Source organism: Grammomys surdaster, unplaced genomic scaffold (genome assembly GCF_004785775.1).
Source record: "Grammomys surdaster isolate TR1022 unplaced genomic scaffold, NIH_TR_1.0 139, whole genome shotgun sequence".
Taxonomy (NCBI): Eukaryota; Metazoa; Chordata; class Mammalia; order Rodentia; family Muridae; genus Grammomys; species Grammomys surdaster.
This window is the reverse complement of record NW_021604597.1, coordinates 11,539,370-11,561,807: the sequence shown is the minus strand read 5'-3', so window position 1 is coordinate 11,561,807 and position 22,438 is coordinate 11,539,370. Positions and strand designations below refer to the sequence as shown.

At 38.5% G+C, this 22,438-nt stretch overlaps 1 non-coding gene and 1 pseudogene across 1 annotated transcript; both read left to right on the top strand.

Moving 5' to 3' along the window:
* The first annotated feature begins 10,577 nt into the window (after positions 1-10,577).
* LOC114618029 lies at positions 10,578-12,149 on the top strand (annotated as a pseudogene).
* Positions 12,150-22,003: 9,854 nt separating this feature from the next.
* On the top strand, positions 22,004-22,145 carry LOC114618043. Its single transcript, XR_003710907.1, has one exon. It is a non-coding gene; the product is annotated as a small nucleolar RNA SNORA48 (small nucleolar RNA).
* The last annotated feature ends 293 nt before the right edge of the window (positions 22,146-22,438 follow it).

The window sequence follows — 22,438 nt, the reverse complement described above, 5'->3', positions numbered from 1 at the left end:
GCCTAACATGGAGAAAGTTGGACATACAGGTGGGACAGATAATAGGCCATGTCATAGGACCTGGACTAGGATAGACAGGTTAATTAAAATAGTTAAGCTAGTTTGGAGGTAGCCTTGCTATAATGCCTAGGCCTTTATAAATAATAGTAAGACTTTATGTCACTATTTAGTGACTGATAGGTCTTAGAAAAATCCAGTGATAGCTTTTCCAGCTGTGAGCTAATGTTCTGAGCAGAGTTTTAGATAGGCTCAACTCAGTTCTGGTGTTTTCTAGGTTGGATATATTAAACACTCATAAAGGGATTAACAGGATATAGCCCGGTTGTGAGTTGAAGGCCACCAATAGTCTTCATTCCCTCACCTTGGATCCCATTCTATGTCAACAGAACCATGTTCTTAGTTCTTTTTATTTGATCATCTATTATAATAAGCTGCTAAAATGATGTTTCCTTCCAGTGTTTTTAAAGCTTCCTTAGTTATCAGATTCTACTCTTTAATTTTTACATTTATTCTATGTTTATTGTTTCCCACTGTCGCCTATCCTATACTCCAGGACACATAGTGTAAGAGCAGTCTACATCCAATATCAGTTAGTCAAATGTAATGTCATTTCAATGGATAACAATGAATGCACATTATGCTGGTTCTGCTGGAGTTCCCATGAATAAAATTTCAGGCTATTGTTTTCTTTGTTCAAAATAAAAGGCCATTAGACAATTAAAGAGACCTGTTTTTTGGCTGGGGAGATTGCTCAGAGATTAAAAGCTGTTGTTTTTCTTGAAGATGGCTTGGGTTTGATTCCCAGAACCCATATGGAGCCTTACAACTGTTTGCAACTTTAGTTCTAGAAGATTCACTGCCTTGTTCTGACTTTCATGGGCATGTCCATGGGCATGTAACTTATGGAAGCAAAATATATAAAGCAATAAAGAGATAGCAAAAAAATCTGTCTTTGCTATAAATTCTATTGAATAATAATTAATAATTGTAATGGCCCGTTCTCCTGCTCCGGTCCGTGGGTCAGGGAGCAAGAGAGAGAGTGGGGACAGGGATGAGAAGAATGAAGACAAGACGAAGTCTGGTCAAAGACGAAATCTGCCTGCTGGAGGCGGAGTCTGCTGCTGGAGAAGAAGTCTGCTGCTGGAGACAGAGTCTGAGTCTGTCTGCTCTGTCTAGTCTTTCTGCCTGAGTCTGTCTGAGTCTGTCTCGGTCTAGTCTCTCTGTCTAGTCTAACCTGTATGCTCTGAGTCTATCTGCTCTGAGTCGGTCTGTCTAGTCTGAATCTGTCTGGAGACGAAGTCTGTCTGCTCTCACTAGTCTGTCTGCTCTCTGCCTCTGACTGCCTCTGACTCCTCTGACTCCTCTGACTGCTTAGTCTGACTGCCTCTGACTGCTCCTTTTATATATCTCCCGAGTCTCTCAAGTGCTGGGATTACAGGCGTGTGCTACCACTGCCTGGCCTTGACTGAAAGGATCAAGATAATTATCAGAGTGTGCTCAGCTGTTGTAGGCTGTTAAAAACAAGTCTCTTGTCAGGGTACATGGCTCAAGATGGCTGCCAAGATAATAGCCGCCCCCGGCTCAGAGTCAGCTCCCAACAAATAGTGGCATGAATTTTCCACTTTCTGTACGTCTAATCACAAAAGTCAAGCACCTGTTAACCTCTGGAACAAATAGGTTAGAGGTTCCATAATGCTGAGCTTCCTGAGTAAAAGACCAGGGTTTATTCTCCCAACATTTGGTATGACACTGGTACGTAGTATATCTTTTATTGAGGCTTATGCCTAGAACAATCCTACTTTCAGAAAAGGGTTAGGATTCACAGAGAAACTTCAAAGAAATGAAGAGAGTAATATTTTCCTAGATGAATTCAAGAGAAGAGAATTGTCCGGATTGTTGAAGCCTAAGTTCATTTTTCCCCTCATCAATGGTATGTAACAGAAATTTTCCACATTTAATGACTTGATAATAGCTTGTAAAGAAGTTTCCTTGGCATCCTTTTATTTTCTAGTTTAGAACAACAATGGTAAGAATTCCCACCAGAATCTAATAAAGTGAAAGAAGGAGCCTTGCAAGCTCCTCAGTGTAGGATGAGCAATCCCCACGCCACCATTACCAAATCAGAGCAAACATTTATTTGCTGGAGTTATGGCTTTGGGTTAAGTAGTGGTGATAACCATTGCTTAGATTTTTCTACCAGCTTTCTGGGTTACTGTATGTGTGTGTGTGTGTGTATGTGTGTGTGTTTGTGTGTGCGTGCACATGCTGTGTTCACCTAGGGCAGTATTTTTACAGTCTCTTGCCTTTCTACCACATAGCACTCTGTATGGGAATAAAGTTACTGGCTGCACCTGGGAAAGGAGATTGCTAGCTGAATATCTGTTAAAGCATGGTGAAAACACTGTTACTGGGGCAAGTTTAAAAATACTCATTGTACTAATCAGTCTAAGTTTTTGTCATGTGAGCTCTATAGAGAAGAATATGTATGGTATTCTTCAATCTAGATTTGATATAATAACAATGTAATTTTTTTTCTGTAACTGCCAGTATAAAAGTCTGTAAATCAGACAAATGTTGAAAATTCTGTGCTATCCACTTAAAAAAAATTCTATGATGCATCAGCACATCAGCAAGCCTTGAGAAGTTAGTTATTTGACATGTAATGACATTCAACATTTCCTAAGCTTCTGAATTCTCTTTCCCCACATATCTGTTTCTTACTTGCTCGGCAGATTATCCACCATAATCAAAATATTTTAATCTTTGGGATATTTTCTGTGGAAACTCCTCAGTATTGGATAGAATTTATGTGGAAATAAAGTTAAGCTAGCAGGAAACTGTACATGTTGGCTTAGGTGGTTTGAGCTCATTGAGTTACTTGCTGCCATATCTCATACAACTATAGTAAAACATATATTTACACAAAAATGCTGTTTGAGAATATTGTTTATCTCAATATTCACTACTTTTGCTTTGAATATCCACCTGAAATTTCTTGGAAGAAAGGTTACTATTAATTACTAGAAAAATTTTGTTTCCCTTAAGAATGGACCCCTCTCTTGATTGTTACATCATTTCCAGTAATCTCAGTTGACACAATCTCAGGAGAGGTTTGGGTTAGAGTGTAATGATTCTGTACATCCTTAGCATAGGCATCCCAGTATTTTGATCTGAAACTCTAGCAACAAACTCATTCTCAGGCTAACTTTAATCACAGTTGTATGTTAGCTGCATACTAAGTTCTCTTTTGCACCATCATAAAGTCCAGAAAGTATACATCATGGACCATATATATAAAGTTAGCTACACACTAAATCCTCTCCTGGTGACAGAAGAAAGAAAAAAAAAGTTTCAATCTTTGTTAGTATATTGTTGTTAATTTTAAGAAAACTTTGTTCAGAGAGGCCCAGAAACTACTTGCTACATCTCAGGACAGGACAGCATCCAGTGCTCATCTAGAATAATTTTTACAATGGTAACTGTTAAGATTACATCCAATGCCCATCTAGAGCAATGTTTACTATGGGACACCATGCAGTGCTCATCTAGAGAAAATTCTAGTATGTAAGTACTGTGTAGGGCATGGGGTTACTGTGTTTCTCATACACTTCAGAATTCTGTAACCAGTACGACAGGCTGAGAGCCTAGAAAGTCCAAGATCAGGGCACTGATAGAGCCTTGTTTCTGATGAGGGAATGAGATTTGGCTTAGAGATGCCTATCTTCTTCTTGAACTCTTTCCTAACATAGTACAGATACACAGAGAGATTGTTCTTGCATCTTTTAAAAAAGGGCCTTTGATTATATTTATGAGGCAGAAAGATGTCTTTATAGTTAATCTGATAATATAACAACATCCAAGACCTTATTCTCAAATCCAGTACTTTTAGGATTAGACTTCAGCATATGAATTTTTAGAGGTTCACATTCCAAACTATGACTAGAACTTATTCTTGATTTATAACATAATATAATATAAGATAGCTCTTAAAATGGAAGAAAGGGTGTCTATTAATGTCAGGGGCAGCCTCGCTTATACACTGAAGCCCTAAAATCAGCCATAGGTCTAAGTCAGCCTGCTAACACAAAGTCTTGGTCTCTGTGGAAAAAACACGAACAGATGGCTATAAGATACTGTAAACAGGCAGCTTTGGTGGAAATTTACCAGCCTGGATAAGAACTAGTAGTCGTAGATCTTGTGGATAGGTATCCTTGGTGGATAGTACCAACTTAGATAAGGACAAGTGATTCATAAACAGAGTCATAAGTGACCTGTTCTCTGCTTCTTCACCCAGCTGATATCCTGTTCTGGAAAATATCTGTACTCCCCCTGAGAACACCTACACCCCTGCATCATCCCCTTCCCCACATCCTGCCTTTTTGTGTATATAATCCCTGTGTGAAAAAAATTAAAATCAGTTGTTTGATCAGCTTATAGACAAGCCGCTCGTTCTTTGTGTCCCCTGTCCTCCGTTCTCTCTTCCAGGTCTTTTGATACCAGTTCAATGCCCTGTGGGAATGGGGCATATTAAAAACATGTGAAAGTTACATTATCATTCTGTGCAGAAAGCACAGTATTATGGATTAAATAGGAAATGTTCCCATAGGTTCACAAATAAAACACTTGGTCCTTAGTTGATTGCATTATCTGGGGAGTCTCTGGAAATGTTAGGAGTGAAGGTCTAGTTTGAGGATGTTGGGCAATTGAAACTCAGCTTTGAAGGATAAAAATGGTTCTTAGTCCCCCACCCCCACCCCCCCAAGAGAAGAAGAATTCCGGCTACATGCCTCTACTACAATGGTATCTGACTCACAATGGATCTAGAATTAATGGTGCCACAGACCAGGACCAGAGACTCCAAAGACATGAGCCAAGACATTCCTCCTGCCTAAATTATTTATGCCATACAGATTGTCACTCTAACTACAACTCTTAGAATTAAGCACATATTTCATGCATGTACCTGGTTATACTTTTATTCCTCTTAGTGCTGTTATCAGATTAACTTTATTTGTTCCTATTTGTAATTGTTTTGCACAACATTGACATGTATTCTAATGTCCTGAAACTTACAGCTTATATAACAGATACTCAGCTAGGGGTTTGAGAAAAGCTATGTAAATGACCTAGGGTTGGAGAGTCATTCATTGGTATTCTGGCAGAATGATTATAACTTTTCAGTTCAAAGTGACTTTGGCTTCAGCCTTCAAAAACACAGCTATAGCAATAGACTTCCCATGCATGATAACACTGAATATTCTCTTATAATTAACATTTCTAATTTAGAGACAAGCAGCGATGACACTTGCTGTTGCAGGTAGAATTTAATTAGCCAAGACAAATAAATTAGGTTTCACACTTTGATCAGGATAGTGGAATTGCAAAAGTTGCTCTGGAAAATTTAAACCGTTAAAGATATTTGACTTCAGAGAAATTAACTTTTTCATCTCTCTTTTTGAAAATGTGTAGATTAAGCCATGACTGTACTGCTGATGTTGATTTACTTTTTAAGTGTTGGGTTGACCAGATGGCTCATCTACTAAAGCAATATACTACCTAACTTAACAATATAAAGGCAAAACCTACACTTGAGAAGGCAAAAAATGCCTAATAAACATTACTGTTGAACATTCACAGGTGTGCCATAGCATGTGCATGCCCACATTCACACTTACATATAAATAAGTAAACAAACAAACAGATTTTAGGCAAGTATTTAGAGTGGGTCTTATAGGTTATATTTTTCCTTACAATTCTGCAAAATCTTTCAAATGCCTGTTTTTTTTTTTCTTAAGGTACAACAATATGTTTAGTGAGATGGAAAGTATCCTAAGAACCAGTGCATGATGAGCCATAAAGAGATTTATAGTCACTATTCTTACAAGCCCCAAAGACTTTCTCTGTTCTGATTATATGAAAATAAAAACCAATATTTTCTTTTAAAATAATACTTAAGTGAAAAAGAATATATGGTTAAAAGTATCTTCAAAATCTTAGTCATTGTGGTAAAGGAAATACCAAAGAGTAGAAAACATTATTGAGATGGTAAATATGAATTCATTTTATATGAATACAAGTGAAAAAAGAATAATAATTGTAGAATAAATAAACAAGGAAACATTATAGAATAGCATAGACTGACAGCAGTAACCTAGGGTAACTGTTTAAATGTAATAAATGTAAGAAAATATATTGTAAAAAGACTTTCAGGTAGAGATTATAATTAAATGTAGGGTTATACAAACTCAGGAACACTTTGTTTTTAGTTATAGCTTGAATGAGCACAATTACCTAAACAGAAAGAAAGAAAATATATGTTAGAATCAACAGAACACAAGTTGCACATATATCATAGCATGAAGACAAACCACATCTTCACAACTAGAAAAGAAATGGAGGGGAACTTTGGGTAGAAGGTACATTTTTATTTCTCTTGTTTTGTTTTGTTTTGTTTGACTTGGCATTTCTGCCATGTTATGTTCACTTACCTTGAGATTTGTCTTTGAAAAGTTGCTGTTCTTTGATGAATTTCAAATTGATGGCTACTATCTCTGCTATAATACCCTCTACCCCTCTGCCTGATATGATCTCTGTCTCTCTGCTGCTACTAATTCCCCTCAACTCTCAATCTCTCTCTCTCTCTCTCTCTCTCTCTCTCTCTCTCTCTCTCTCTCTCTCTGTGCATGCAAATGTATGCGTGTATGTATGTGTGTGTGTTTATATGTACAAATGAATAGTTTTAAACACTAACTTCTTCATTTCTTTGTTTTCCTAATTACAGGAGTTTTTGTCTATAAATATACTCTTCTTTTTGACATTTATTTATTTATTTATTTATTTATTCATTCTTTTTATATATTTCAACTTGATTTCTTGACAGAGAACGGAAACATACAGTTAGTCAAATCTGTAAGCATAATAAAGTTGAATAGCCTCCACACTAAAACATTTTATGGTCTGTGTGGACTCATGGAGCCTGTAGGTAGACTAGTATCTGATTTTTTTCCCAGTGCTTAATCATACAACAGTAGTCTCGGTGTTTATACTTCAAGGTTTCATGCTAAGAGACAATATTTGGCTCAGGAAAGTTCCAGAAAGGATCTGTACTGACTAACCAATAATCTTACTTATATAATTGCTTGGCTAAAAGTATGTCTAAAAAGATTTGGTGGTTTAATGAAAAAAAATTATTCAACTTCTGATGGTTATTGACTTGTGACATTGACTGGTATTCAGAAACTACCAGAGATGAAGTGAAGATTGATGAAATCTGAACATGCTCAGAACTGAACATGTTGTTGCCCCCTACATCTTTCTGGGCTGTAACGATGAAGTTTGAGTCATTAGTAAGCATCTTAAATGCATATTTCAGTTAATCAGAAATTCTCAGATAGGATTACTGAGTAGTCAGTTTTTAAAGAGTTAGAGGTTAAAACATGTCAAGTATTGTGTACAATTCAGACACTGTCTTTCCCTGACAGTTATCTGCACTTTTGCTTTCCTTCACTATAGACTAATAGTAAGTAATGGCATACTTTTAGGATTGTTTAGACTAAACAAGTGCATCCCCAAATCTTACCAAGAGTTTGGTGAGTCTAATTTAGCACTCTGATTGCTGTTGTATCACCCCATTCTACTTGGATGCTGTTGCAGCCATATCCTTTCTTTATTTTACGTCCTTGTTACCTAGATGTGCTGTGTGCTGGCATCATCATGGGACCTTCTTGTGGTCAGTCTAATCTATATTCTCCTTGATTTAATAATGACTATCAATTATAAAGCTATCATTTTATTCCTTGAGACATTTTGTTGTTGTTGTTGCTGTTCTTGTTTTCTATCCAAATCCCCAGATTCCATCTTCTAACTTCTCCTACTTCTTCTAACTTCTTCTCCAACATTTAGACCATAGTCACATACAAAATGCTGGATAACTGTACATGGCTTAAACCAAATGTTTCTGGTATCCAAATGGCTGGATATAATAATCTGATAGAAAGAAAACTAATAAACTTATTAGTATTAGCTTAAATCAAAGAATTCAATTGCTCATTTTTAGTTGGAGTTACAAGACTGCTATTTAAACAGGCCAAATATTAGAAATATACAATCTCCCCATTTTGGAGAAATTCTTTTTCAAAACCCACTTGGAGCTAAAAAAGTGCTGGAAGCTAGAAGTAACAGTTCCAAAGCCCAAGCTGCAAGCTAGGGGTCAATTCAGGTCACTCTCCACTCAGGTAAACTAACTACAGCTTTGGGTGTTCCATGCTTTTGTATAGGTTTAACAATTTGCTGAAAGAACTCATGGAAATTACTAAAAATGATTGTCTTTACCAGGAATATCTAGGAGAAATGAATACTGGCTGGCATGGTGATTTCCTTCCAAGGTGAGTATTATCTTTCAATACCATTAGAATGTGAACCCAGTGTAGAAATGTTTGACAGAATCTAAGAAAAATATGATTTTGAGTTATACAGTGAAGAAATAACCTTACCAAAGAAGATAACTGTCCCCTACTAGAGATAAAACCCAGTCTTAAGAAGTGACATATGTAAAAGTCTGGGAGTGTTTGATACATGCAGTTTTTGGATGTATTCTCCTTTTCCTGAGAAAAGTACATGTATATCTCTCTGCTCTGGTCATGGTGTGGGACAGTGATCAAATGAAGGGATGCTCACTGAGCCTTTTATGTCTGAGCTTTATAGAGGTTCAGTGATGTACTCTCTGCATGGCTAAGCTTATTTTCAGCCCGTCCTGGAATCCAGATGGATACCTTTCTTTGGTTGTTAAGAAGATCAAAACTAATATAGTAGGGATCAGAGCCTTTGCCAAAGGCCTGAAGCAGACATTTCTATCAGGTAGAAATTATTAAGGGCCTAGAGATCATTTCCCAGAGCAGAAGAATAATAAATACAGTTCTTACTGGGAAAGGTTGACTCTTCATAATACAATCACAAAATATTATTTATTTTAGGCTATAGTAAATATTTCTGAGCTGATTTTAAACTCTCCTGGGATCAGAAGACACCCATTATTGTGGAAGGCCATTTTTTATTCCACCAATGAATTATTTTTCCCCAAAGTTTTCAACTGACAAAGATTCTGTGAAATACTCATTATCAGCCTTTTGTTTTTGGAACATCCTATATTTGGGACAGATCTGGTGTTGGATGCATAACTATTTAGAAGAGAACCACATTTTTCATAGATAAAATATTCCTGGTAGGTAACCATTCTTGTAAAGTGGATTATAACATGTGTCCTGTATCAACATGCTTTAAAAGCAAGAAACAGTAAGCTTCCATTTTGCTTCAAAAACAATTTGCTTATTTCTTTATAAATATACCCAATAGTTGGTGTTTGGACATAAAACCACTATTATAGTTTGAGCTAATTTCGTAGCATTTGAGAATGGTTGGTTTTGAATCTTCTTAAAAATTTGTTTCTAAAATCCATGGTAGTAGCATGAAGCTCTTATCTTATGCATCAAACAGAGAAATTGATTTCTTATAGACTGGAAGGAACACGTCAGCACAAGGCTAGTAAATCCTACCAGTAGACAGTCTGAAGGCTCAGGGCATTTCATTTTTAGAAACAGCCTCCAAAGACAAAAGTACAGTTGGTAAACTCTTTCTCAGGTGAGTTTTGGCTTTGTGTTCAGGCCCTGTGTTAAGTTCCTGGCCTCTTTAGGAACCAATTTACTAATTCATAGACTTGCTCTCATTGAAATAATATATTTCTAAGAGTCAATGTTGAGACCTTAAAGAAGTTATACTATTTTGCTATTTACTTGCTTCATTCTTATCTTTAATCACCACTGATCTGTCTTGATTTGAGACAGAATTTCTCTATGTATTATATAGCTCAGGCTGGCCTGAATCTTGCTTTGTAGCATGGACTAGTCTTTCTGGCTTTCTTCTGCCGCTGCTTCTCAGCTGTTGTGATTAGAGTTGTGCATCATGATGCTCGCCTAATCCCCAGTGTTGAATAAGAACTTCATGACCAGACAGAAACACTGTCCTCAGCCTCTGTCACCAAACATACTACATGCATGTGGAAGAAAACTTAGTATGCTAAGAAGAATATGTTCCATGAAAGAACAATTCTCATGATTTAAAACCCATAGAATTATGAAATAAGTCAGTATTCTGAGAATATCTACATTAAGAAAAGCCACAACTATGTAATATGCATGATCATAAGAAAATATTAAGTGATAAGATCAACTGTGGGTCTGATATCTCTCTTGGTCTCTAAGGAGCAATGACCACTGAAAGATAGTTAAGGAGCCAGAAGGTGACAAAGGCCGAAGTGTTATCATCTCCCCTGTGGTAATTAAGGGACTGTTAAGCCTGAGAACAAGATTAATTTAAAAAGTACAAACTACCGTCCTCACCTTGCTAGCACATTTTTTTTTTCCACTGGCATTGGGGACCTACTTCTTTGAGATTCCAGCATATACTGAAGACCAGCTGAAATATTCAGCTTCATGGACTGAGCAACTACTGCATTTTTGAACTTTCGGTTCCCAGCCAGCTGGACTGCAGTCTTGAGCTCCAACCACCAAACTTCAGAAGAAATGGCTGCAGAGGCACTCGGGCAGCGGGGCTCTTGCCCCACCATCCCCTCTGAGGGCTGTGGAAAGTCACCAGAGAAGAAGGATAGTACAGCCTACTGTAGACTTGGCACTACTATGTCGGGGAAGATGAACAAACCGCTGATTAGTTGCCACCTGGTGAACAGGGATGGCAGTCTTGCTGAGGTCCCCAAGGAGGCCCCCAAATTGGGCATCCTGGGCAGCGGGTATTTTGTCCATTCCCTGGCCACGCACCTGGTGGGCTCTGGCTTCAGTGTGGTGGTGGGGAGCCGGAACTCCAAACACACGGCTGTCCTCTTCCCCTCCTTAGCCCAAGTGACTTTCCAGGAGGAGGCTGTGAGCTCTCCAGAGGTCATCTTTGTAGCTGTGTTCCGGGATCACGATTCTTCACTGTGCAGTCTTGGTGACCAGCTGGCTGGCAAGATCCTGGTGGATGTAAGCAACCCTACGGAGAAGGAGCATCTTCAGCACCGCCAGTCTAAGGCTGAGTACCTGGCCTCACTCTTCCATGCTAGCACTGTGGTCAAGGCCTTCAATGTCATCTCTGCATGGGCCCTACAGACTGGCCCAAGGGATGGGAACAGGCAGGTGCTCATCTGTGGTGACCAGCTGGAAGCCAGGCGCACCATCTCAGAGATGGCACGCGACACGGGTTTCACAGCCCTGGACATGGGATCCCTCGCCTCAGCGCGGGAGGTAGAAGGCATACTGCTGTGCCTCCTTCCGTCTTGGAAGGTCCCCACCCTCCTGGCCCTGGAGCTCTTTGTGTGCTTCTATGCCTACAACTTCATCCGGGACGTTCTACAGCCATACATTGGGAAATATGAGAACAAGTTCTAAAGATGCCCTTGTCTGTGGTCAACACCACACTACCCTGTGTGGCTTACGTGATGCTGTCCCTGGTGTACCTGCCCGGTGTGCTGGCAGCTGCCCTTCAGCTGAGGAGGGGAGCCAAGTACCAGCGCTTCCCAGACTGGCTGGACCACTGGCTACTGCATCGCAAGCAGTTCCGGTCTGCTCAGCTTCTTCGCAATTCTGCACGCTCTCTACCTGCCTGCCACTGTGCTGCTCTCACCGCTACGATCTGGTTAATCTGGTTGTGAAGCAGGTCCTGGCCAACAAGAGCTGCCTCTGGGTTGAGGAAGAAGTCTGGCGAATGGATATACCTGTCCCTGGGTGTGCTGGCCCTGGGCATGCTATCACTGCTGGCGGTCACCTCGCTCCCGTCCATTGCCAACTCCCTCAACTGGAAGGAATTCAGCTTCTTGCAGTCCACACTGGGCTTCGTGGCCCTGACGCTGAGCACAATGCACACACTTACCTATGGCTGAACCTGTGCCTTTGAGGAAAGCCACTACAAGTTCTGCCTGCTGCCCACATTCACACTCAACGCTGCTCCTGCCCTGCATGATCATCCTGGCTAAGGGTCTCTTCCTCCTGCCCTGCCTCAGCCGCAGACTCACCAAGATCTGCAGGGGCTGGGAGAAAGATGGTGCTGTCAAGTTCATGCTGCCCGCCGACCACTCACAGGGGGAGAAAACAAGCCACATGTGAGGCCCTGGAAGCGGAGACAGGCACAGCTTGTGGGGGCCCCGAGCTGGGTTCGGGTCTCTTTTCTGGATGCTGCACAGTGGTGTGATGATATATGCGTGGGTGGCTGAGATCCAAATTCTTGGGGTTCAGGTGTATGCCGAGATCCTCAGGATGACACCTTGCATGTGTGATATGTACTTACATATATTTCACATATAATAGGATTTGCTATTATTCTTACTTAGCTTAAAAAAAAGTGGGTCCCTATATTTCAACTTGAGCATTTCAAAGCAAGTGCCACACATTAAACAGCAGATCCCACCCTTGTGGTGTCTACAGAGGCAATCAGACAGTAGTGGTGGAGGAGAGACTGTATTTTGTTGGGTTCTACCTTTTTATCTCTGTTCCCTATTAGCTATATCCTGAAGTTGGTGCAGAGCTGGGGCAAGCACTGCCTCCGGTGCAGCCTACCAGCATCCCAGAACTAAGAAGGAAGCCTCGAGAGAGCAGGGGGCCAGGTCTGGACTCTCCTGCTTGCCTGGGCATGTGTGGGGAGGCCCAGCAAGATCCCCGGAATCTGTGCAGGAGCTTTCTGCAGGTCTGTCCTTTCTTCAGGGAAGGATCTGAAGCTGCCCCATCTGATCCTAGCCGAGCTGAGGAGATTGTTCCCCGTCTCCTGAAAGTCCAGAGTCACCATGGAGCCTGCAAATTGATCCTTCTGCGAAGGTGTGAAGTCACCGCCTCGCCAGAGCCATTAATGAACCAGTCTTCGGAAAGAGTATAATTGTTTTCCCTCCGTTAAGTTGGTGGTGACCCTCCTTTAAACCACTGTGCCTTTTCGCCTTTTCCGTCATTAATTTGGACAACTTGATGGAGTGGACTCTTGTCAGGGCAGTTCAAGGGGGTGGGGGGGAGGGAAGCATTAGAGATCTCAGAGAATTATCATCAAACCCTCCCCTGGAATATGCCCTAGGCCTGCCTTCATTAAATTGGTCCCTGAAGAGGATAATAGGGACCCCTTACGATTTACCCTGTTGCCTGTAGGCAGAGAACCTACTACTTTCTGAGCACCCAGAAAACACAGTGGTCCCATGCTCTTCTTCAGGGGGTTCCACAGCCCCTTCCCCGTGCTTTTGTCTCCCTTCTCCCTTCCCAGTTACAATCAATCACAAAAGTCTGAAAAAAAAAAGTACAAACTACAAAATGGATTTTGAGGGCCTTACAATTTAAGTTTCGTCAACTTCATCTTCTGTTTTTTTTTTCCCTCAGCTAATTTTTTTTTTTTTTATAGTTAAGCAGGGAAAATACAAACAGAGCTAAGATTCTTCTCGTATAAACACAGCCTTAGTGGTGGCTGTGGGATAGTAGAGGGGGAAATGTTAAGGCAGCACAGGAGGATGGTGAAGAGAGCCTAAGGAGCAGGGACACCATACTGCTGCAGGCTCAAAGATGAGAACCATTCATGAAAGGACAAGAAAACTCCATAAGTGTCTAGGATCAGCAATAGGAAAAGGTACATTGGAACGTTGATCCTGAAAGGTGAATACAGGAAAGGTTTGAGGGAGCTGATATAACACTGATTATGCTTAGCTGATCAATCAGTGATACAGCTTAGCTGAATTCACTGATTCTAGGATGCCAGAAATCATCAAGCATGAATTTTATTGTAAAGTGTATTTGTGAAGGTGTTATGTCTACTTATGAATCTGTGCACCATTATTTCTTTGAGCGTATAAAAAATTGCTGTTGTACATGCTGTACATTTCAGTGGCAAGTAATTCAGGAACAGAGAGACCTCAAATGCATATTTAGTTATCAAGCAGTGTGCTAAGCTTAGAATATAAAGCTTCTGTTTCAACACATTTCTATTTAGCCAGGTAAGGGGCCTAGAGAGATGATCAAACTTGTGGTGTGCCAACAGTCTTCCAAACTGTCCTATAGAGTCCATCATTCAGTCTGTTTTCACTGGTATATCTGTACCTTGTGGTGCACTGCAGTTTCTCCCTCAGATAATTCTGCTTTCGAACTCCGAGGGTTTCCAAAGCAAACTGAAAAGAGTAGTTGTCTATGGACTTCTACAAATTATCTGCCCAGCCTCAGAGCCTGAGCTATTAGTGCATCGAGTTCATTAGAGTGAGAAATTGGATTTGATTATTTTGTCTCTAAACAGTGACTGACTTGATCCATTTTGCTAACACTTCTGCAGCAGTTAAGTTTAATTATGTATTATTTTGCCACAAAGCAAAAGTAGACTGACATAAAACTGTGAAAATTTACAACGAGGTATAAATGTCTATTTCTAATTTTCTGCTAATTGCTTCGTTATTTTATTTATGACTTTGGGACATGATTGTACAAGTACATAGAACTGCATCCTCAGCATAAAATAATTCTGAAAAATTAATGAAGACATAAATCCATAACATGGAAACAATATTCTGTATGGATTCTACAAATATGTTAATTTTATGCTGTTGGTTTGACTTTAGTGGTCAAATCAGTCAATAGGTAAACATATGTTTCTTCTGATGGCTTACTTTGAAATTGATTTTTTCTTTACGTGTTTTTGAGAATAGAGAACAGAACTTTTCTATAATGCTAAGTAAATCTTGTCTTAGTGTTACATCTTTTCTCTCTTTCCTATGCAAATGCCTGTGCTGGTTTGTTTCTTAAAATGATTACACAACTATAAATTAGTTATACTAGTCTGAGAAAATTCCTAAAAAGATGAAATTTCTACCTGAATATTTCTTCTAAAAAATATTCTCTATAAAATAGTGATTTATTGAATGGGAAAAGGAAGTCCAGGGGGAAGGAATATTTGTATTTGAGGGTAAAACTCCAAATGCTACTGGCCTATCTACAATCTATTTTGGCCATAAGTAGTAATTGTTAGTTAGATGAGTTTGTGACACATTTTTTTTTTTGGATGGGAAGGCCAATGATAAAGAAATATAGACTAAGAATCCTATATATATTAATTTTAGTACTTTCTCACAAGATATTACTTGATGTAAGTTAAATAAAAATATTAAATTCTAAATCTGAAAATAGCAAATTTAACTCAAACTTGAACCGTATATGATTATTATGTTTCCAAATAAGATTATTTTCTGCCTTCAATGACAACACTAAGGCCTTTTATAATGGTCATTTACAAAAGTAACTTTTATTCTTCTATAGTAATTGTATCCCAGGCTTACTATCTTCATTTGCTAACCTAGGCCTAGTCCTGGGTGCTTCTAGCATCTACACAATCTAATCTGGGCCTAGAATGTTTTCAGTCTCTGAGACTGGCTGCTGAATAAGCTCATCTGGATGGTTGGTTCGACTTAGCTCTTCTGGCTAAAAACTCCTCTCCAAATTGATTGATTCAAACTTGCTTCTTTCTACTTCTCCCTCAATTGCTTTGCTTGATCTCAAACTAACTCTAGCATTCTGTTCTAATCTTCTGGCCCCTTCTCATTCCCTAGTTCATTTAGTCTTAACCTGTGTTTAGCTTGTTCTCTCTTCAATTTGTCTCTGTAAAACTCTCATGCTAAAACTCCTTCTGAATTCCATGAACTGACTGAAGAGAGCTGACTAAAACTCAAAGATGTGCATGCCTGTGTTTCCTGAGTACGGGGATTAAACCACTAATTTATGGACCTAAGTTTTTCTTTGTTAGAAACTTGCCCTATACAAGGCTGGTCTTGAACTCAGAGATATACTTTACTCTTTCTCCTGGGATTAAAGGTGTGTCTATATTCCAGCCAGGTAACATAGACCTAGAAGTTCTTTGGATGTGATCTCTTTACAGAGTAGTCATGTTCTGAATTACAATTCCTTTACAATCAGTAGGTCCAGCCATAATTTTAATTAGCAACTAGGTTTATAGACCCAACAATAAAAGCTACAGGTTATACGTGAGATAAAGCACTAATTAGTCTTTATGAGTTAGTGTGTGGGTATAAACACATACAAGTGTATGTGTGTGTGTATTTCAGACAGCCATTTAGTAAATATGACATTGATGCTTAAATACATAAAATCCATGTTTGTGAATTACTGTATAAAATATTTTTACAAGACAATAAAAAGAATAACAGAAAGTAACTAAGGCTATGTATAGGATTAGCATTATGAAAAGAATCGTGAGTTAAGCACAGATAATAAGTAGCACCCAAGGACACACACAGGAGATACAATTTCTAGTTTTTGATCTATTTCTTTAGGAGTTGGCTAGAAAGAAAAATAAAATTTAAGAGGTCACTTCCTGACTTCCATGATAATCATTTTATTTTGTTTCGAGGATGTTCCCATGCTTTATCTCCTTGATTACAATAATGTCTTACATGCCCTTGAGTTCATACCGATTGAGACAATTTTACAGATTCTCAATCTTTCTGTATGCAATTGCTCTAAGATCAAACAATGTAGAATTTGTACAAAATGCACCATAGTGTCAGTTATGTTTGTTCTTTTCTGTTCAGAACTTAAAAAGAATCGTTTTCTCTTTCAATTTTATGTATATCAATATATATCTGCAGCCAGGAATTTCTTATTTCCTGGAATTGGTGATGTCTTAAGTGTATACAAGCTCAGCATTGGTATGACAAGACTTTCATGACAAGAGGTGGGATGAGTTTTCTCTTACCACTGCCCTGATATCTGTAGGAAACCATTGCCCTACAAGATGAAGAAAAGCCCATGCAAAGAAAGCTTCCTAAGGCTTTAGATTTTTGTGGGGATACTCATTCATCTACAGCATGTGGAATGCTGTAGGAGGAACACCAGTGTGGCTGCCTCTGCATACATGCCAGGGCCCAAGGAGCTGCAAAGTCATCTCCTGTAGGAGGAACTAATTGAGGACTGCCTGAGAGACGAAGGATTGCTGATGCAGACAATGCCAGCCAATCAGGAAATGCTGTTTAGAAGAGATGCTTTCTTGGAACCAGTGTGGCACATGGGTAATAGGTATTAAGTGAACTTGAAGTAGTGTTTAGATGAACTTGTGTGTGTGTGTGTGTGTGTGTGTGTGTGTGTGTGTGTATGTGTGTGCATGTTAGGAAGCTTTTATAGTAGTAAGTTTCCACATGTATACATGTTTCTTAAAAGGTATTTAATGCTATCTGTCCACTCCGTACTTCTTCCTTTACTTTTGTTCAATTATAATGCTTCCTGTTCCATAAACCCCTCATAATACTTTATATTAGTGTACTCTATCTTTTTTTCCTCATGAATACTCCTCCCTAATGCTAATAGTAAGCCTAAGTAAAGAGCGTTCAATGAGTATTTCAAATGTAACATATAACTAGAGGTTCAAAACTGACATCTGCAGATACAAAAAACCATGACATTTATATTTCTAAATCTGGTGATCTCAGAATGATTGTTTCCAACTCAATCAATTTATATGTGACTTTCATCATCTCATTTTTTCATTAGCTGAAAAATATCCCATTGTGTAAATATAATGTATTTTTAATGTCTGTTTATCAGTTAATGTCTATCTAGACTATTTTCGTTTCTTGGCTACTGTCGACAGAACAACCATGAACATGCATGAGCACTTTATGTCCAGATCTGAAATATTTTGTAATATATATTACAAAAGTTGTATAGCTGGATCATAAAGAAGATATACTTTTAGCTTTTTGAGGAATATACACTCTGATTTCCACACAGGGTTTACCCACTTTCATTTCCATAAGCAGTGAATAAGTATCTCTTTTCCTTCACATTAACATTGGCGTTTGTGGTCATTTGTTGTTTTGACCTAACCCCTACTTACTGTGTGAGATACTATCTGAAAAGTAGTTTAATTTACATTTCTCCAATTGATAAAGATACAGAAAAGATTTCTAAAATGTTTCTCAGCTACTTGTATCTCATCTTTTTGAGAACACTCTGTTTTGAAAACAGTAAGCCTCATTTAGAAAATATATCAAACTCCAAAAATTAATCAATAAGAAAGCCAAAGAACCAAGCAATTATGTTAATAACAAAGTTTGAAAGCAGCTGGGAGAGCAAGACCATTGTTGTGGAAAATTCATTTTGCTTTTATTCTAAGGTAGGGTGGCCACTGTGTCTTACACCAGTGGTGGGAGCATCGTCATTAAATATTATTCTCTGGCCAATTTCTAACCAGAGGAGAAGTGTGATATAGAGTCAGCTCTCAGGAAAATCTGGCATCTGTGTCTGGACAATGACACTTATATGTAAGTGTCACAACATGGCAGGTCTATAGAATATTGGCCTCTGACAAGCAGCCTAGTTGTGGAAAAGACCTTTTCTTAAATTAAGCATTTACAGCTATTACTGTCTACTAACAGTAATATATACCCTCATTATGAAGTTAAGTTAAATTGCAGTGAATTTGCAGCATTCCTTTTGTTTTGTTCCTTTTTGTGTTTTATTTTACTCCCACATATGAACTTTATAGTATTTCATTAAATTTTATGGGTTAAAAAGTTAAATACCTTGAAATTAAAATGTAAGCATTTAAAAAATCAATTTAAATTATATCGTTTCCTCCTTTTATCGCTTCCAACACTTCCAGCCCTGTCCCCTTTCTCCTACTCAAATGTATGATCTCTTCTTTAATTATTGCTTCTGTCTCTCTTTCTCTTACACACACGCACACACACACACACACACACACACACACATTCATAAGCCTACACTGTTTGGGGAGTCCTTTGTCTCTTCTGACCAACAACTCAATAGGAATATTCTCATACTGATAGCTCTTGCGGGTAGTATTCTTAGTCCAAGTGGCAGAAGTTCATTTAAGCTATATATGTGTATGTACATACACTTACATTTAGTATATGCTATCCTAGGTCAACATAAAATATGATTCATTATGTACTTTCCAAATAGCCTTAATGTGATTTGTCCCTCTTTCTTCTCTTTACTTCTGTGTTGACTCTCCCAACTCACTTTATCATTCACATCACTTGGTTCTTGCTATCCCCATCTGTAGAGGTGCTTCACCCATGCCCACACTCCCCTTTCCTCTCCTGGCATCCATGTGTCATTCAAGTTATATACTAACACCTGAAAAATTGAAGCTAGGAACCATGAAAGAGAGATAACATAGGGTGTTTGCCTTTTGGGTTTGGGTCCTCACTCAGTACAATATGTTTTAGTTTCATCTAGTTACTACCAAATTTTATTATTTCAATTTCTAAACAGCTTAATAGTTATCCCTAGTATGTATGCATATATATATATATATATATATATATATATATATATATATATATCATCCATTCATTAGCTGAAGATTTGAATTGCTTCCATTTCCTAGATATTCTGAATAGAACAGTAATGAGAATGGCTATGCAACAGGTGTTGAGTCTTTTGCACACATGCCAAGGTAAGACATAACTGGATCATATGGTAGACATAATTTTAACTAGAGAACCTAATTACATTTTCAAACAATTTTTAAAATGAGGCAAATAGATTATACTTGCTAATATGTTTACTGTTTTGATATTTACTTTTGTGTCAGAAATTGAGTTCTAGCTTTCTCCCCATTCTCTGAAGAACACATTATGTTTTGATATAGTTGTTAATGCTATGTTACTCAGCTTCTGATTTAAAATGGGAGTATCTACTCTAAGCACTTTAGGATATCATTTTCTTCTGTTTTCTGGCTTTGTTTCTGCTGCCAAGTCAAAGATCATTTTGACATTTTCCTCTGGTATGACACTTTCTTCTTGACTATTTTACTAAGAATTGTTTCTTTATTATTCATTGACAGCAACTCATTTTATTATGTGCTTTAGCTGTGATTTGTGTTATTCTGTTTCTGATGTGTGACTATCTTAGACTTTTGTTTACACATAGGTTAAAACTTTGAGTTTATGAGTACTTGGTATTTCAAACATTTCTGTCTCTGTTCTGCCCTGTGGTTTTGTTGTTGCTATAGTTTGAAAATCTGATTATGATTTTGTTGAAGTAAGAATCATTGCTCAAACTGTGAAGCTCAGTTAATTTTTAAACTTTTTTCTTTCTTTGCTCTGTATCAGTTGCTCAATCATAGAAGTCACTATTCTCTTCTTTGGTAGAATCTAATCATTAAAATCATACAATGTATTTTTCATTTATTTATGTTTAATTTGTAGAATCTACATGTGCTTGTTTTGTTTACATTTTCTTATTAAAATTAATTCTTTGCTCATTCTGCTATTGTTTTGCTTGGAAACTTTGTCAACATTCTTATAGTACTGTTCTTCAGGGTCTTTGTTAATCGAATTACTCTTGTAAATTTTAGTTCTATTTTTAAAGAGTATTTATTTCATTTTTAATAGTATAATATAATTAAGTCATTTTCCCCTTCTTTTTCTTCTCTATATGAGTATGTGTGTATACACACACACACACACACACACACTATATATATATATATGTATATATATGTATATATATATATATATATATATATATATTCCTAAATGTAATCTACCCAGTCTGCATGTTACTTTATGTATGTTCCATTTTAATCACTTGAGAATTATTATCTTCTGATTTCTCTAAAATGACCTGACAGGATTCTGGATTTGGAGAAGTAGGTGCTATGAAGGTCTGGATTTTATTTTATTTTTCTGCTTGACATGATTTTAGCTTGTCGGCTGATTTTCTGTGTTTAGAGATTATCTTCTCACTACTCTAGCATTTCCAAATTTTGCTCTAAGAAGTTTTTTTTTTTTTCCACAGTATTTTCTTATTTTATTTATTTATTTATTTTTTTAATTTTTTTATTGGATGTTTTATTTACATTTCATATGTTGTCCCCTTACCCCATCCCCCACCCACCCAGGAACCCCCAATCCCCTCACACCTCCTCCTTCTTCTTTGTGGATGTAACCTCTATCTACCCCCCCACTCCCACCTCCCCACCCTCAAAACTCCCACCCCCTGGGGCGTCCAGCCTTCATGAGGTCAAGGATCTCATCTTCCACCTGTGCCCAGCAGGGCCCTCCACTCTTATATATTCAGCTAAGGCCCTGGATCCCTCCATAAGTGCTCCCAGGCTGGTGGTTTAGACCCTGGGAGCTGTGGTTGGTTGGTATTGTTGCTCTCCTCATGGGGCCACAAATCCTTTCAGCTCCTTCAGTCTTCACTCTAACTCCTCCATTGAGAACCCCATGATCAGTTCAATGGCTAGTTGTGAGCATCTGCCTCTGAATATGTCAGACTCTTGAAGACCTCTGAGGAGACATCCATATCAGGCTCTTATCAGCATGCACTTCCTGACTTCCATATCAGCATCTACCTTTGGTGACTGCACATGGGATGGATACTCAGGTGGAAAGGTCTTCAGACGGCCCCTCCTTCAGTTTTTGTCCCTCGCTTTGTCTCCATATTTGCTCCCTTGAGTATTTTGTTGCTCCTTCTAAGAAGGACCGAATCACCCCCACTTGGTCTTCCTTCTTTATGGACTTCATGTGGCCTGTGAGTTGCATCTTGGGCATTTTAAGGTTCTGGGCTTAGCCCAGAACCTTAAAATGCTCTAAGAAGTTTTAAGTGCTTCTCTGCCTTTGTCTTTCTGTGGTGTCTCGTGCATGTCCTGGGGATTAAAGGAGCTTATTTCACCTGGTTATTACTTCCTGTCACTCATTTGAACACCAATTTCAGACATGGCACCAGATAGCCATTTTCTCTTCTGCTCAACTTTCACTGGGCTTATTTTTGGGCTGTCCCCATTAGCGTTTCTTCCCTGACAAAGCTTTGAGAATATCTTGTAACACCTTTTGCCTACCATCTGAAAACATGTTTTATATACTTTGTCAGTGTTATAGATGTGATGATAGGAAGAGTGATCCTGCCTCAGTCTTAACTTCACCATAAATAAAATTAGTGACCTTATTAAAAATTGAATTAGCCCCCTGGCAATGGGCAAAGAGATACCTTGTTGGTGTTGTTCTTATATCAGTCAGGTGCAGAACAGATAGCAGTCTTTTGTTCATCCTAGCTTGATGCCTGACTTGGGGGCCAAAGTTGTTTTAAGCCTAGGACTCATAAAAATCAAATCAAACTAATCCCAGGCAATGTAGTGCAAGAGGAGGTAGATAGAGACCTGCAGACTGCCATGCTACCCACAGACCTCCTCTCCAGTGCATGGCACAGAAAGGCCATAGATACTTGCTTGCCACCAAGTCATGCAACATGGATGGAAGATATGAATACGTGGTAGTTAGATGGGAGAGAAAGAGAAGTGGAGCAGCTTGAGTATTATGAATAAAGATGGAACTAGAGACTTCCGGGTGGAGAATGATCATCCCTACTGCCTGGGACCATAGTGAGATCCCAACCCC